The sequence below is a fragment of the Hesperophylax consimilis genome, chromosome 5 (assembly GCF_061612785.1).
Source record: "Hesperophylax consimilis isolate HC1 chromosome 5, BYU_Hcon_1.0, whole genome shotgun sequence".
Lineage (NCBI taxonomy): Eukaryota > Metazoa > Arthropoda > Insecta > Trichoptera > Limnephilidae > Hesperophylax > Hesperophylax consimilis.
In genome coordinates this window covers 36,088,363-36,105,286 of record NC_142840.1, presented here as the reverse complement: position 1 = coordinate 36,105,286, position 16,924 = coordinate 36,088,363, and the positions used below count along the sequence as shown (strand labels likewise).

Genomic DNA, 16,924 nt, shown 5'->3' with positions numbered 1-16,924 from the left:
ACAATGGATTGAAGTATGCAATATTGTTCTTAAATAATTCTAGATGGAATATATTCTGATTCCTTAGATTACGTCTATTAGGAACTTTAATAAGAATATTGCTCACACAATGAGTTGCTTCAAGCTTGTCATGAATAATTTTGTGTAGACATATTAAGTCAGCAAATTGTCTTCTTTTATTCAGGGTCGTAAAGTTAAAGTATTGGATTCGTTGCTCATAAGACTGCAGTACGGAACTTAGTCCAAGTTTATATGATAACAATCTTAGAAATTTTTTTTGTACAGATTCAATAGTTTTTGAATATTTCAAGTAGTGTGGGTTCCAGATAACACTACCATATTCCAATTTGCTTCTGACCAGTGGTACAAGGTTATAATGGATTGGGTATTTTTGAATGGTTTCGATATTCTATGTATAAAACCAACCATTTTCAAGGATTTACTAGTGATATCACTGATATGTACATCAAACTTAAATTTTGAATCAAGTGTGATTCCTAGATCTCTAATAGTGGTGACTGCATTTAATTGAACATTAAAGTTCTGGGATATGAGGAGTGGGTTGGAATCTATGAATCAGTGAGACGGACGAATAGTCTATTCGTTCCGATACGGCGCAAGGTGACGGGTAAAGAGAGACCAGCTTGAGAGGTCAAAGGGTCTCTCCAAACCAACCTCTCCCGATCGAGCATGAAAAGACGAATCCTGACCATACTTAACCCGATGAACCCGAGCACCCTTGCTTAGTCCACAAACGTAGACAACCATTTGGAGTGACCTATAACAGAGATGTTGGTTATCCAATAAATGGTTCCCAGGGCAGCGGTACCCAAACCCGCCTCCCGAATTGAAAAGTATTCATTATGAAAACAATATTCAGATCTTTTATTACAGCCAGGCGTTATGTGTGAAATATAGAACTCTCCACAAATTTTAAACGAATGCAAAAGATTTACAAATTTTTTTTATTTGAAGAAAATTCGCACTAAAGAAAAGCAAACAAACAAAATAAATCAATTTGTAAAAAATTCTAAAATTGTTTGTTCCACAGTTCTAACAACCGAAACTCCACGTCTAAAAAGTTTTGTTATTTTCAGTTCTGCATAGAATATATTTAATGTCACACAATGTATCTTTGAAATTCATCAGAGTTTAAAAAAACATTTTTGGTAAAATATTTTGAAAGCGCATAAAAATCGGTGGTCATTATTTAGGGTTCAAAGTAAAGCGACCCGTGGCCGGACATGGTGGGCGGGGGCGGTGGGCGCAGTTCGGACAATTCCTGCCTATAGACGCATTAATAACTGCATTAGTGCTGCAGCCAGGGGATAATCCCATTACCGGAACCAGCGCTAAAAATGAACAACACAAAACAACCGACATTTCCTGAACCGATAAACTATGCGTTGCGAGTACCTACCTACAGCTACCTGCGTTAGGTGAACTACTAAATACTGCTTTCATGAAACCGTGAGTTTGTTTCCTCTTGTGGGTGACACGGTTTTCGGTGTAATTGAAGCTGATTCCATATGCACGTGATTCTGGTTTCATGTGTTCCATCGGGTAATAAAAACTGGCTGATGGGATCTGGGTGTAAGTTAGCTGCTCTGTTCGAAGCATAAAATCTAAAGGAAGGAGAGGATGTTCTGGGAAGGAAAAAGGTATGATGAGTGGGTAGGAATCTAGGGATAAGTCTGTCTAGGAGTGACGGATGTATGAATATATCCCTACCGATGCGATGGGTCGAGAGACCTGCTGGATAGATCAAAGGATCTCTCCCGATGTCATGAATCTCTCAGTCATGAATACACCACATCCGATGAACCCAGCACCCCTGCAAAGTCATCAAACGTAGCGAACCACTTAGGTTGACCTATGGCAGAGGTGATGATTATCTAATAATTGCTTCCCGGGGTGACGGTATCCAAACCTGCCACCCAAATTGTTATGTAATTAAATCTGGTTTAATGGGTTACGTTTAAAAGTTAGATGATTTCATACTGATGATTAAGGGTAATCAAAGCTGGTCGATGGGAACTGAGTGTAAATAATCTCATTGAATGCAGCTGCCCCGCTCCAAGTAAAGCTGGTTTTCTTTGACATGTATTTGACTAAATCTGCCTTTATTGGTTATGTGTTTAATTTAATCTGATCTAATGGGGACCGTTCGCAAGTTAGATGATGCAAAGATACCAATTGCCTGGAGTCATTGAAACTATGGCACCTACAATTTGAGAGATTCGTGTGGTCACATAGAGGGGGGAGAGGGATTAAGAACGGTTGCGAAGTACGAGAATCTGGCCATTTAGAAATGTTAACTCTTCAGGCCTCAGTCACATTCTGTCAGACGTTCGAAGTATTTCCGCTTTGCAATAAAATCCAAATAATGGAATACTTCTGAACGTATCCGAAAGTTAAAAAAACTGTTTTTGAAAGGAGATGAAATATGCTCTCCTATATTATTATGTAGGATCACCATATACTTTTTGAATTTTTAAAATTTTTAATGCAAACAAAAAAAAAATTGCTTACTTTACGTTTCTTGTAACTAAAATTACTGATAGCGAAAAATATACAAAAACACATATATATTATTACACAAATTATCAACTTTATCATCACCTCAATTTATTGTCGTTTCATATAAAAATAATTAGTAAAAATTCACGAATGAATAAAAGTGGACATTTTAATTTTTCTGTGGTTGACTTCTAGATTTGAATATAAAGAGTGGTGTTTTCTCTTTCTAACACCATTTAGACCATATTTCTAACTACAACAGTAAGGAACACAGTGATATCTGTGAGACCATGAGTTGTTCCCAAAGCGAACAAATTAGCCTGAAGGGTTATTCATAATTGTTGACTAATATATATTTTTATACTAGTCACAATTATTTTTAACCCTTCAGAATCATAATTGTTGACTAATATATATTTTCAAGTTAGTTAACAATTATATTTAACCCATCAGAAACATAATTGTTGAATAAAATATATTTTTAAGTTAGTCAAAAATTATATTTAACCCTTCAGAAACATAATTGTTGACTAACACATATTTTTATACTGGTAAACAATTATTTTTAACTCTTCAGAATCATAATTTTTGACTAATATATGTTTTTTATATAAGTCAACAATTATTTTTAACCCTTCAGAAACATAATTGTTGACTAGAATATATATTTTTATACAGATTTCAAGCTACTTTGAGAAGTGCTTAAATAAGAGGTTTTTCAGAGAATTACACAATGTGTGAATCCCAACAATAAATTCCAGAAAATCATTTCGATCATTTCGTAATCCGTGAGTTTAAAAAAAATAACAAGCATCATAAATAATATTGTAATCGACATGCCTGTTATAATCTCTTCTGGGTGCATTGTGTACATTTGACTTAGGCTAGTTCAAACTTAATCAGTGTTAGCAAATGCCAATAAGATAACATTTTGTTTCCTAAAATCCCAGAGAGATTAAACTGTCCAAATCTGTAGAAACGAGAATTAACGGATTTATTCTGTAATCAACGCACGTGACGTAATTTAGAATAATATTTCAGTGTTCGAGGGTCAGTTTACAGCAGACAAGGTCAAAGAAAATTAAACATCCTTTTTTTTTATAGTGAATACCTCACAAGAGTCCCAACTGCTCCCGTCTGGAGCCATTGAGACTATGGCATCCCCAATTGGGGGATGTTGTGAGGCTGAAGGTAAGTGGGGAAGGGAAAGAGGAAGGTGGGGAAGTACCTGGCTATTCAGATCTAGTCACTAAACACGGCTAAAGCCATTTGGAGCAACGTTTCAATTCTGAATGGTGGTCTTACACCAGGGCGATACTGGTAGTATCTTCCACTCTGGAACGTGCCGCAAATATACTATATATTATTTTAATTAATAAATTGTGAAATAACACAAATTAATCAAATAAAATTTATTTGCGTACGCCGGGTTCGAACCCGCGACATTCGGAATGGCAGTCAATGCGTTACCACTGGACTATGCCGGCCATATTCTACACTGAAGTTTTTTCTATACTGATTACACTCATCACCGAGAACTCTTTTTGATATTAGACTTTACAGATGTGCACAGGAAAAATCACAATAATTAAAAGTAATAGGTAGGTATGTACTTTAAATAATTTAAATGCAATTGACTGGCGTTAATGTTTTTGTGTTCTGTCGGCTTTTGGTTTAGATTTAATTTGACACTGACAAATCTTCTCCTTTCGCGATTGGGACCCTGATGTATAACATATGTACTTATATTTCAAGTCATGATTTTTCTGATAAGAAATAAAAATATATTTCTATTTTTGAGTCGGTACTTAAGATCCTCGTGCTACGATTAACTGATAAAATTGTCACTTGAAATCCAATCAAATGTATAAACCCAGCGGATACTTTCAAAGTATTCAATTCGCTTATCATTGGGGAAGTGGCCAAGAGGATATAAATGTTTTTTTTTAAATGACTTAATCAGCTTGTGAAAAACATTTTTTTTCCATAAAAATATTACGGCAAATCTACTTAATATCATTTTGTATGAAATCTAGCTGAACTCCTCGGCGTTGATAGGATTTAGTATGAAAGACTAGCAGAAATCCCCGGCGTCGACAGGATTTTTTTTGAAAGACTAGCTGAAATACCCGGCGTTGACAGGATTTTGTATCAAATACTAGCTGAAATCCCCGGCGTTGACAGGATTTAGTATAAAAGACTAGCTGAGAACCCCGGGGATGCAGGATTATTTTGAAATCAAATGTAGACAAAATTTTTCCTCATATTTATTTTTAAGTGTGCCAAATTTCATCAAGGAGTATCAAAATTCTGCTTTAAGGCCTCGTAGTAAGTGTTTAAATATGGGTTGAAAGGGATATATATATATAAATAAGAATGTTGCGCGCTAATATTAAAAAAAAAACCATAATAATTTTGCGAAATTATTCAGCGATAATAATTATTTTGCTTTGTAAAGCAAATCTTGACAAATACTTTAGTTGCATTTAAAGATACACTTGGAATTTTTTCATGGCTATAACATACTAAATAACAGAACAAAACTTGTTTTTAATCATTTTCGGAGATTACTTTGCGATATTTTTCTATCTAGGGTATTTTGTATAATTAACGTTTCGGCATAACAAGTGTATAGATATTATCTTAAAAAATAACATATATTTTTTTGTAACTTAAAAAGTTGAAACGGACTTAGGTTCGGCATTTAACGGAAATCTTTCAACTGTCAAAACAAAAACAAAATGGCGCTGAATGACTATTTGATGACTTTGTCACACGTGAATTTCTGCGAAACAACTGAGCATAAGAATAGGTATATATTTCTGACCGGTCGGTGGCTGTGATGTTCAACAAAAGCTAAATATTGTCAGGTTAATCGTAACCGCCAATGGTTACGATAACACCCAAAAGTCACGAGCCGCCATTGCTCGTAATCAGAGAATGTTTGTCTTATTTTTAATTTAACCAAAAAAAATATTGGGCAGGTGAGACAGTGACCTGTGTTGAAGGTCAAGGGTTTAAAACTATATCATTCTCCGAATAAAACTGTAGATGTAAAAAACATACCCACAGCGGGACACTCTTCATTATAGAATACTAGCTGACATGCAGGACAACGAAGACCCCGTAGAAGTAAGAAAGCGCATCACAGCCGCTAACAACACTTACTTCGCGTTGCTGCCAGTGTTCAAATCCCGAAACGTCCATAGGAAAACCAAAATAACCCTGTATAAAACAATAATTAGAACGGTCTTGGCCTATGGATGTGAGGCGGGAACACTGACAGCAAAGTCTGCGGAACGGCTGGACACCTTCGAAAGAAAGGTACTTCGAAGAATCTTAGGAGCGGTGCGAGAGGGAGAGGCATGGAGAATCCGCCACAATAAGGAGCTATATGACATCTACCAAGCTCCCAGACTCTCTACTCATTTACGGCTCCAAAGACTAACTGTGCACCGAATGCCAAGCACACGTGTACCAAAGAAGGTTCTAACAGGACACCCGGGAGGCAAACGAAAGGCGGGCAGACCTAGACGAAGATGGGAGGACGATGTCAGGAAAGATGCCAGAGGACTACTCCATGTTGCAGATTGGAAGACGATGGCCGAGGACAGAGGGCGGTGGAGGCTCATGTTAAAGGAGGCCAAGGCTCGAAATGGGCTGTAGCCATTGAAGAAGAAGAAGAAGAAGCTGACATGTACCCAGTGTTGATCAGTTGCTGGGAGGTATGAATGGCTTTGAGTGAAGTTTTGACAAAACATAGTATTTGTTTCATGCTCAAACGTGCCACGCCTTCCCCGGGATTCCCTGACTTCGTCTACCATTCTTTTTCACATCATACATTCTTGGCACTAATAAGTTCAAACTTTGACATTTTCAGCAAAATCGGTCCAGTAGTTTCGAAGTTTATAGGGGGACAAACGAAGAAAAAATCAAAAAAACCATTGTAACCAAACATACAAACTGTAGTTTTTTGCATTGTATCTGTGTGGGTAATAAGATTACATCGTTAATTAATCTAAACTCACATAAAATAATTCATTTCGCTCTCTCGTGACACGTTTTATTTCCTTGAATATCGGCATACTAATTCTGAATACAACGATCACTGTGTAATTTTTTCACAATGTCGCACCATTGTCACTGTCATGAAATAAAAACACAGAAAGAAATGATTTTATAAAACACTGTTTATTTTTAAATGCACTGAATTAAACAACTTAAGTTTAACGAACGACTTTACTGCACGTCGAATAAAACACAACGAAAAAGTGAACCGTCAATTATCATTGACGACTAAGAAAATGTAATTATTTCTGAAAGCCTCCGAATGCTCCAAATTAGATGTAGTATTTAGTGTTTAGGTAAACTGTGGTTAGTTTTTGCCTCCTCGCTGTGAGCAAACTGCAGATGTTGGACAATATTACCCACGGTGAATGGACTCATTCAACGAAAAGCAAATATCGCAATAGGTAGGTACTCCGAATCAAAGAAAAAGATGAAATTAATTCGATCTGTTAGCGGGTGTTGGAAATATTCATTTGCGTCTGGTTGAGTGGCAATAGCAGGGTTGGCAGAAGTGGAAACGCTGGACGAAATATTAGAATATTTATGATAAATAATAAATAAGGATCGGATATGTTTATTCGAGACACTATCTAGGTTACAAACCAATTCTTTAGAACTTTTCAATCATTCAAAAATATAGATGCCAAAAATATTGGAAAAATTCGTTGCCAGATAATGTTGTTAATTCTGAATTTGAAATATGAAATTGACAAAAATGATGTATAATAATTAGGCCCCAATGGTCGAGTGGTTAAAGATGTTCTCCCGGTATGACAAAGATCCTGGGTTCGATTCCCAGTTGAGACCGTTATCTATTTTATTTTTTCTGTATCTTGTTCTGTTTCATGTTTCGTTTAGATTTATTAGTATTAACCGTCAAAAGTGATTTAAAAAAATTCTATTATAGTAAATTTTTAAGTTCGATGAATAATGTTTGCAACCTCTGTTACTATTTCAGTTCTGTCAAGCAACTAGCCTATTTATGATATAATACCAGAACTTGAATAGGACCTCCACAGAACCCGAAAATGAACGTTTAAATTTGATGAATTTGAACAATTCTTCAATTTTCATGCTTGATTTTCAAGTTCTGTGAAGGTTCTGTTCGAGTTATGTTATTATATCAATTTTGTGAATCAACTGGCCAATAATGATAAAATACCAGAACTTAAAAATAACCTTTACAGAACTCGAAAACCAACTTTGAAATTTGATGATTTCTTGAAATTCTATTAAACAACCCATCCCAAGTGTTCTATATTTTTCTTCATTATTAGACATCTTAAAAACAAATTCCATTTTAGAAACTAGATAGAATTACCTTTTAGATTTATGTATTTCAAATATATTCAAGTGTAGAAAAATAAAAAATTACAGTATTTTAAAAAAGTTGTCAAATTTATGATAATATTATTAAGGTACCTAGGAACCTAGAAATTATTCACTGAGTGTGACAACCCTGTTAGCATTGCATCTGTTCTATTGCGTCCCCGTGGGCGCTCTAGCGCATCCGTCTGTAAACCTTTTCAACTCTTTGAGGGCGGTTAGCGTCCACCGCGGCGCCCAGCGTCCAGCGCCAGCGCTCCCGCTCCCGCCCTTCGCCCCCGCTCCCGCCCATCGCCCGGGGCAGCCGGTGCTCTTTGAGCTCCCCGGGGCGGGGTGATTAAAGACACTCCGATATCCATTCAGTTAAATTTAAAAATATTTCTATGGAGCAAAAACGAATCAGAATAATACGGTTGACTAAATACTGCGGGTTGAATTGCGACACTAACTATTCTAGCCCTGTAATAGAACGAACGTATCTACTCCTCTATTTTAGGAAATGGTCATTGGTGCCGTTTTACTAACACGACTGGACGAATTTTGGGTCTCATTTAAAGATTTAATTATTTGGAAACCATTTAACACAACTTAATTACCTTCCTTTCTCTGCATCCTGTTTGTACAAAAATAAAGTGCACTCAAAGAATCTTCTTTGGTAGGTACTTTTATTCTATAACTGCCTAGCGTAGTCATACGTAGGTACAGGTAAATCATTTAAACAGATCCTTGCTTGTGTAGTGGTGTGCTGGATGTATAAAAAGTAATTTAATTTAGTAAAAAATAAGGTTTTGTTAAGAAGCCTAAGACTGAAACAAAAAAAACGACACGTTATCAAGCGACTAATGTCAACTGTGTACAAAGGTTGGGCGCGCGTTTGGCGTGTTTCCCGATTGTGCACCGGTGCCGAATATGACGCTAGTTCTGTGGAGCATCTTTCATTCAAATACCAGTAAAAGAAGAACGGCATTCCCGTGCTCTAAAGATTGTAATCCGTTTGATAACACAGGAGAAAACTTACTTATATAAAATATTGCTAATTTATTAAAAATCTTGTTAAATTACTCGTATTCCCATTAAAAATGAGACTGTAGGACTTTGACGAATGAGTTGAGATTTCCTAACAAAGTATTAGCGAAACGAGCGTTATGAGGACGACGGAACACGTGTTCATCAATATTCTAATATTGTCTCATTTCGTCATTTTATTTATCAGGAAAAGTGCACCTTTATTAACAATTTATACTCATTCCAATTTATACTCATGTGTTCAATGTAGTTGTAGGTATACATTTATTATATTGTTATTATTGCTATTGTGTAGTGCTTTTATTGATTGCTGTTGTGTTGAAATTTTACAATACATTATGTTTTGAATTTTAGCTGGTTATTAGTATATCAGTTAAATTTAAATTTTTTAATTTTAGCTGGTTATTAGTATATCAGTTAACTTTAAATTTTTATTTATTTGTGTTCCTAGATCTGTTATTATTTTTTATTTATTATTTACAATATTGTATTTTTTGTAAATCTCTCAGGCCACGGGTACAGAACCCTTAGTTTTTATTTTTTTATTATTCTTTATTATTATTATAATTTTAAGTGAAAACCTGTTATTGGATTTTATCTTTATTATTTAGTTTATTCTTATATATATGTAAATAATCTTTTGATTTTCCCAAATAAATAAAATAAAATAAAATAAAAAAAACACATATTCCGATTTATTCTGAGTGGATTGCCATACGTTTTTAACGGGATTTCAATAAATCAGCTATACTCGTTTTTCTTGGTATTTTGGGGCTCCAGACCAGAGATGGTTTGCAAAATTCAACCTTGTGGCGCACTTGCGATTTGTACAGATTCAGTAGTTGGGAGATAGCTAATATTTAATTATTTATTCAAATACCATAAAATGGCTTTTACAATCCAGTGATAATCGAATTACAAGCGTACAGTGGTAAACAGGATAATAATAATAGCAATAAATTAAAGAACAATTAATGTTTACACAAAAACACTACTGCAAGTGATTCAGTTATTAATATAAGTGCAGTAAGACAATGCATAATCCAAAAGAAATATATACCAGTGTAACAATAGTTGAACTGATTTATACTAGGCTTGTATAAGACCTGTCATAAGTATGAGGTGTGTATGATAATAGTCAGTAGCACAGACATATGAATATATAGACTAGAAATTAAAGGCGAAGGGTAAAATCAACTGTTGAAGAACGAAGGGGGTAAAGCTGACTGTGATTCGTCAATAAATCAATCTGACAGTATATGGGCATCTCGCATTATAATATCACCATTTAGTTCTTAAAAGTAAAATCTGCTTTTGAATGAATAGACATTTTTACATGGGAGCGCAAATTACTCGCCACGTTATGAACAAATTTGCGAAGTCCAAATTCGGCAAAAAAAAAATTCTTCTATTTTCAGAGTGGAATATTTTGTTTACGCATTTAGTTAAGACAATTTTATAAGTGTTCATAATTTAGTTCCCAGTAACCAACGATGCGTACAGATTTATCTCGATGTGATAGTATATGTTTCTACAAACTGATCCATATTATACGATGTAATTACGCTTAAAATAATGCTTACATATGGAATGTAATACGACAATTGGGTTTATTCTCTTTTTCACATCTATTTTTACAAGTTTTCATAGCTAAGCCACCATTTTGCCGTGTTATTTCGTAAAATGCCTCGACCATAACTCGACGCTAGTTCGAACAAGAATGATGACGTCACATTCTCAAGATTCACGGGAAGCCATACGCGAGCACAGCCGGCTCCAATGGAACCGGTATGGGGAGTGGGGAATAATACGCTTTTAATCACAGCCCACTTTTAAAGCCCACACTGCATGGGCGATCACATCCTTTCAAAATGTCCGGGAAGAGAAAAAACAGTACCAGCATGTGTAAACTGCACCAGACAAAATTCTAAATATGGAGAAAAAAACACCACGGACCACGCAGCCAACAGTATTAGGTGCAACTATAGAAACAAAATGCTGAAAATTGCGAGGGATCGCATCGATTACGACTAATGATGCATATTATTAATTACAAGTGTAACGAAAACCTAAATAATATGCACAATATTTCAAAAAAATATTACGAAAAGCCCGCCCGCAAAGTGTTAACACGCAGTGATAATGTACAAGCAAACACATATAATATTATAATTGCAAATGTGAAGTGTATTCCCAGCGCCAACATTATTGTTAATTTTATTACTACCTCAAAATGAACGACTTTATAATAAACGCAATAGATAATTCATATAAAATAGACGAAAGGATTTTTGACACGGTAAATAATACAAACGATTTTATAGATATAAAACCTACAGCCAGCCTAATAATAATACACATGAATGTTAGATCTTTGGAAAAAAATTTCGAAGAATTTCTAATAACTATTAAACAATTAAATAGACTTGACTGTATAATACTATCAGAAACGCATTCATCGAGTGAAATTAATTATAATATACCGGGTTACTCGTACTATGCAACAAAATATAAAATTAACAGAAATAGCGGCGTCGCCATATTTGTATCAAATATTTACGCTGTCACAAGTGTAAATGAAATAATGGTGAATAATGTCAATTTATTAAACTTGGAGATAAATTTTATGAATTATTCATTTAATATCATTGCTATTTATCGGACACACTCTTCTGCTATAACCACATACATAGAAGAATTAAAAAAAATATTACAACATCATAGAAACAAAAAAACAATACTCATCGGAGATATTAACTTAAATATCGCTAATGACAACTCCTCTAACGATAAAGATAACTATTTAAATATGTTAGCAGAATTAAATTACATTTCATGTATAAATTCATACACCAGAAACATTATCGGACAACGACCATCTTGTATCGATCACATATTCACAAACACCAAAGATATACAAAATATATCATCTGCGGTAATTAAAACATCTGTAACGGATCATTTTGCATGTATATTTAAATATGACTACAAACATCAAAACCTCTCATTACCAACCACAACGGCCGTTAATAATACTGATAAATACAACTATAGTATTAATATAAATTCTCTCACTAAAATATTAAGTAACGAAAAAGAATGGCAAGAAATATATCAATGTAACGATGTAGAAGAATGCTGCAAAATATTTGATAAAAAATTGAGTTTTCACATAAATGCTTGTAGAAATATTAAATCTAACAAAACATCTTCAAAACTAAAGCCAATCAAACCATGGATAACTCACGGATTAATCATCTCAATTAGACACAAAGAAACACTCTACAAACAATATACAAAACAACCGGAAAATATAACATTACAAAAACATTTCAAAGCTTATAAAAAAAAACTTACATATCTAATAAAAAACACAAAGGATGACTACTACAAACAAAAACTTGAATTATCTGGAAATGACAGTAAAAGGATTTGGTCCATCATAAATGAAATTGTCGATAAAAAACATTTAAAAAATAAAACAATCAACAATGTAAATCATAATGATTCAAAAATCTGCTGTAAAGATAAACCTCTAGAAGCCGCAAATGTATTTAACAATTTTTTTGCTAATGTAGGAAAAAACCTCGCTAAAAAAATCCAACAAGGCCTTACCCCAAATGACCCAAATACTACAGTAAATAATGAGCATAAATTTGAATTATTTCAACCAACAACACCAGAAGAAATTGAACAAATTATTACAGGTATGAAAGGAGGTTCTGCCCCTGGTTTTGATGGGGTCACAATACAAACACTGAAATGTATAAAATCACAAGTATCAAAACCATTAACTCATATAATCAATACAAGTTTTCAAAGCGGAGTTTTTCCATCCATGTACAAACAATCTGTAATTATACCAATATTTAAAACCGGCAATCCGGAAGAACCAACCAATTACCGCCCTATTTCTTTACTATCAAACATTGCAAAAATATTTGAAAAAATTGCCAAAAAAAGAATAACTCAGTTCATAAAGATTAATAATATAATTCACGAAAATCAGTTTGGATTCATGGAAAACAAAAGCACAAAAGACGCCATTGCTAAATTATCTAGTACCATACAAGACGCTTTAGACAAATCATTAAAATGTGTTGGTATTTTTGTTGATCTCCAAAAAGCCTTCGACAGCATATCTCATGTCAAACTAATACAAAAATTAAAGATCGTAGGTTTTAATGACACAGCATTAAGTTGGCTAAAAAGTTATCTTCACCAAAGAACACAAGTTGTAAAAATTAATCACGCATCTAGTCTACCACTCACAAGTGATTTTGGGATACCACAAGGTACTGTTTTGGGTCCTTTACTTTTTATCATGTACGTAAACGATATTTTCAAACAAAACCTCAGTGGAACAGTTATATCTTACGCAGATGATACAATTATCATAATTAAGGGTAATGACTGGAAAATTGTAAATGAAAATGCAAATAACGACATCCAAATCCTAAAAAACTGGTTCGATACAAATCTACTTACAATTAACGCAAAAAAACAGTTTATATACCATTCACAATAAATAAATTCAAAACTAACCCCAACATTCATATAATAATACACAACAAAAAATGTAACAAAGATGTTTGTAATGAATCATGTACCATACTAAACCAAACAACTGAAATAAAATACCTCGGTGTAATTGTAGACCAACATATGAAATGGAACAGACACATATGTGAACTTGTTAAACGCATTAGAAAATGTATCTATATATTCATTAGATTAAGAAATGTTCTCAAGATAAACAACCTGAAAAAAGTCTATTACGCACTAGTCCAATCATTACTTCAGTATGGAATCATTGGGTGGGGAGGTGCATATGAAAAATTTTTAAGCTCTGTCAAAGTGGTACAAAAACTAATTATCAAAGTAATTTTGAAAAAAAAACCAACTTTCTCTTCAGCATCATTGTTCAAAATTTTCGAAGTACCAAAAATTGAAGACCTCTATAAAAAAGATGCAATATTACAAATATATAAAGAAACTGTAGTAAAAAAACTTAAATTTAACTCATCCTTAAGGCATAATTTTAACATCCAAATTCCTCTATTTTCAACACAACAAATGCACAATAACTACATTTACAAAGGCATAATATATTTTAATAGTCTTCCCGAAGAAGTGAAAAAAATACCAGATTTTATTTTATTCAAAAAGAAGGTCAAATTTATCTTTAAAAAAAATTAATATCACCTATCAAATGTTATAACTTCAATTCATGTTTCAACCAAAATTAACGTCACAATCCTCTTTTAAGTTTATATTTATTGTACTGTAATAATGTTAATTACTGATATAAACATGAAATAATTGTCAAATAACTCCTACGCCAAGCTCAAGAGCTAGCACTCTTCATTGGAGTAGAAATTCAACAACATATGTTTTACACTATTACTTATTTTTAACTTATTTTATGTACAATGTAACAATGTTATAAGTTAAACAATAAAAAATAAAAAAATAAATAAAAAAAAATCACTTAGGGCAGGTCTACTAATATTCATATGTCTATGATCAGTAGTGAGTTTATTGCTACCCACATAATTAATTGTACTTGGAGTAGCTGGGCAGGCATTGCAACTTGGAATTAACAATTCAGGGATGTCATCGATTCAATGATACTTATGGATAAGAAATAATATTTTTTAATAAAATAATACATATGTTAGCTAACACTATAAAATATCTGAAGTAAATAATTCAGATGTAGAAAATATGATAAAGAAGCCATGCAGAGGAATATTATCATTCCTGACATTGATTATTGTGATTGAGGTATGTTATAATAACCTTCTTACAACTATATTCCGTGCAGTTGAACACATCTAGAAAACATTGCCAACTGCATGCAATCTAGGTACAGGGTTTTCCAATAAGAGGTGTTATTTTGATATTCAATCGTAAAAGATCAATGGTTTCGTTGCTTGTGCAAGCGCAGTCTTGTTGAAAGTAAACCTTGTCCAAATTTATACCAATCCATCCAATTCCGGCCATAAAAAAATCATTAATTATCTCTCGATAGCGCAATCCATTCACCGTAACTGTTGCTCCAGCCTCATTTTAGAAAAAGTAAGGTCCAATGACTCCGCCGGACCATAAACCGCACCAAACAGTTACACATTGAGGATAGAGAGGCTTTTCAATAATAACTCTTAGGTTTTCCGAGCCCCAGATGCGACAATTTTGCTTGTTGACGAAGCCACCGAAGTGGAAATGGGCCTCATCACTCAAGATGATTTGCATTTGATTCACTCAAGTGAATTTTAATAATTTAAATGCATTGTTGAAGCGTGTATCGTTCCATTTTTATTAATGGCGTAGTTTCTACTTGTCAAATGTTAAAAAATGACAGTTTCAAAAGTAACATCTACCGAAATAGCGGGATATTCAAAATAACACCTCTTATTGGAAAACCCTGTATAAGCAAGTATCTTAATGACTCAGTCCTGATATTTTTGTTTCAATATTAATGGTTCATGGCTCATCTAATTTTTTTCTGTTACCAATGGTTAAGACGGAGGCTAAATCTAATAACTGTTGCTTACATTTCTCCTGTGAAACTTCCTCTGCTGGGGGTCGTACATCAATCCGTCCATGCTGACCAAGGTCCTGAGGGGTGGCCGTTGCGAGCGAGTTACAGGGGGCTGGCTCCGGTGACGTTTGCGGGGCGGCAGGGGGCCGAGCGGCCTCTGCAGCCCCGGGGCCCCCTGGGAGTCGAGCTGGACAGCTGGGACTCTGTCATTTATCTAAATCAAAACACAAGAAAATTATACCAACGGTATTAAAACTGAAGTAAGATATTTAGATAATCGCTTGTAGATAATTATGGTTCAACAGGTATAAAACAGATAAAATTTTATTGCTAATAAGGAACTGCCTTTTGAAGTGAAACTTCTTTACGCGCGTTATGCATTTTCGAGGAACGGAGTAAAACCGACTCATGACCGTCACGAAAAACCGTGATCATTTCGCTATAGGAGCCTAGCTAATATTATATACCTAGTTTAGGTCACTCTCCAAACTCAGCTTCGCGGTCTAGAGGCAGAGCGCCCGACTGTCGTCGTGAAGAACCGAGGTTCGATCCCCGCTTTAACTATTTTTTTTTCTTTTTGTGATTTTTTTAATACGAGGAAAAGTGATAAAATGCTCTCGTGCTGCGACTTTTAGATATTTTGACTAAATGATATTTTGGTCGAAATACAGCTTACAAATCGAGCCGGTAGAGTCGCTCGGTATTTTGATTAATTATTTTTGTTTTGAATCATTAAAATTACTAATCAAGGCCGATAACGCGACTAATTACCCTCGCAGACGTGCGTGACAAGTATTTTTAGTAAAAAACACAGCCAAAAGTGAGTTTTTCAAAATTTAGAAATGTTTTTCAAATTCAGACTCCATACGGGTATGAGACTGTTAAAACACGATAGATCTTTTCCAAAACGGACAAATATACGGAAATATTTTGAAAAAACGACAGATATGACTTCACACTGCCGATATATCTTCGATTCGACCCTATATAAAGCGTTAACGAGTCGTTATGTGATAGGAGTACACGTTGTATACGCGGTTCTCGTTACGCGAGATACCTCTCCTCGCGGTCTAGAGGCAGAGCGTTCGACACTCGTTATGCAGGACCCGGGTTCGAATCCCATGTTTTTATAACGTTTAAATTGTTTTTATCACATGCTACTTATAAATATGTCAACATTAGGAATCTAGTTAAACGTTCATTTGTTAACAACACGCCTATAAATAAATTTATGCTTTTTAAAACTATAATGTACAGCATTCTGAATAATAATAATATGAAATGAAAAGAGAGAGAGAAGAATACTAAAAGTTTCACTTCCGTCGTGCGTAGGCTTGCCACACACTGTATTTTTTTTTAACAATAACGCACATATTTTTATTTTTATACTTAGTTTTAATAGTTGGCTGTATAATGTCACTAGTTACAAAAAGCTTACAC

The 16,924-nt window shown here is 34.2% G+C and overlaps 1 pseudogene; it reads right to left on the bottom strand.

The window, feature by feature from the left end:
* LOC149423859 (uncharacterized) overlaps nucleotides 1-16,924 on the bottom strand; it is a 60,802-nt pseudogene that overhangs the window by 26,235 nt on the left and 17,643 nt on the right.